Below are 1,563 nucleotides of genomic sequence, written 5' to 3' on the forward strand. Positions count from 1 at the left end.
GAGTGATTATATAACAATTTCTAATGGTTATGCTTTATTAAGGGCATTATCTCATTTAATTTTAACTCATTTACAGCTGAGGAAACTTCGAAGAGAGGTTAAATAACTTGATCAAGGTCACACTGTTAGTTTATGGTTCAGCAGATCTATTTGATTTCAAATTTATGCTCTTAATTGTTTAAGTCTTGATATCTTAGGAAATTGGGAGCTTCTCATATGACTAGTGTTCAAGGCTAAATTGCTAAAATTAAACTTAATTTAAATGGTGCAAATAGCAATATAAATCTTGGAAGATATATATGATGACTAAAGTGAAAGTGAAGTCGCTCAGTCGTATCCAACTCTTTGTGACCCCATGGACTGTAGCCCACCAGGCTCCTCCCTCCATGGGATTCTCCAAGCAAGAGTACTAGAGTGGATTGCCATTTCCTTCTCCAGGGGATCTTCCCAATCCAGGGATCGAACCTGGGTCTCCTGCATTCCAGGCAGATGCTTTAACCTCTGAGCCACCAGGGAAGCCCCTATGATGACTAAGCTATAGATCTACCTGTGAGTTTTCATGTAGGAATTTATAGAGTTGGCCAAAAAGGTTGTTTGGGTTTCCATAACACCTTATGGAAAACCTGAATGCACTTTTTAGGCCGACCCAGTAGAAATCAGACAGCCTTTTGTCTGTTTGCTGTTATAGTGACAGTGTTTGAATTTTGGGTTAATTAAAGATTTGTTGCAATAGAAACATTGATCTTTGTTATGAGGCCATTATTCATTGCTGTGGAATTCTTTAAATGTCAGAAAAATATAGGAGGTATTTATATCCAGGATTTAAAATACACGTATAATTTAAAAAGAAACTGAATATGCCCAATGACAAAATCTCTGAACATTTTGCTGATAGAAATAGAATAGATAATGTGGATAAGGTAGGGAGGTGACTTTACACCAATGTTAAAGACACCTATATTTTAAAAAACACTTTGTATCCTTACTTTGAAAAATCACTGGAAAAATCCTGAAATATTTTTGTTTTTTCCTCAGTAGAAGAGCCAGAGTTAGAAGAAGACTTACTCCATCCAAGGAAGCTTTTATAGATGAGCAGAGGGCTTGGAGTTATAGGTATGTGGTCAAAGCAGATGTTTACTAAACTTGGGGCCATATTAAGAAGATATTTAAACGTCTTCTAAAGCCTGTAATTGATTAATATATGTTACAATGTAATCCTCATTTTTAAGATTGAGACACCAAATTTTAAAATAATCAATCATGTTAAAGATTATCCAGAATATTCCAGAATTATCCCTCCTTTCTGGTATTTACTTCCTTGTTTTTTTGCAAAACAACTAAATAGCATTCAATTCAGTTCAGTCACTCAGTCGTGTCCGACTCTCTGTGACCCCATGGACAGCAGCACGCCAGGCTTCCCTGTCCCTCACCAACTCCTGGAGCTTGCTCAAACTCACGTTCAAGAGTCGGTGATGCCATCCAACCATCTGACCTTCTGTTGTCACCTTCTCCTCCTGCCTTCAATCTTTCCCAGCATCAGGGTCTTTTCCAGTGAGTCAGTTC

The 1,563-nt window shown here is 37.4% G+C and overlaps 1 non-coding gene across 1 annotated transcript; it reads right to left on the reverse strand.

Moving 5' to 3' along the window:
• Positions 1-444: 444 nt before the first annotated feature.
• TRNAS-GGA (transfer RNA serine (anticodon GGA)) lies at positions 445-516 on the reverse strand. The gene has a single exon. It is a non-coding gene; the product is annotated as a tRNA-Ser (tRNA).
• Positions 517-1,563: the final 1,047 nt, after the last annotated feature.

This window comes from Moschus berezovskii, chromosome 14, assembly GCF_049115385.1.
Source record: "Moschus berezovskii isolate FMDL1 chromosome 14, NW_MosBer_1.0, whole genome shotgun sequence".
Taxonomy (NCBI): domain Eukaryota; kingdom Metazoa; phylum Chordata; class Mammalia; order Artiodactyla; family Moschidae; genus Moschus; species Moschus berezovskii.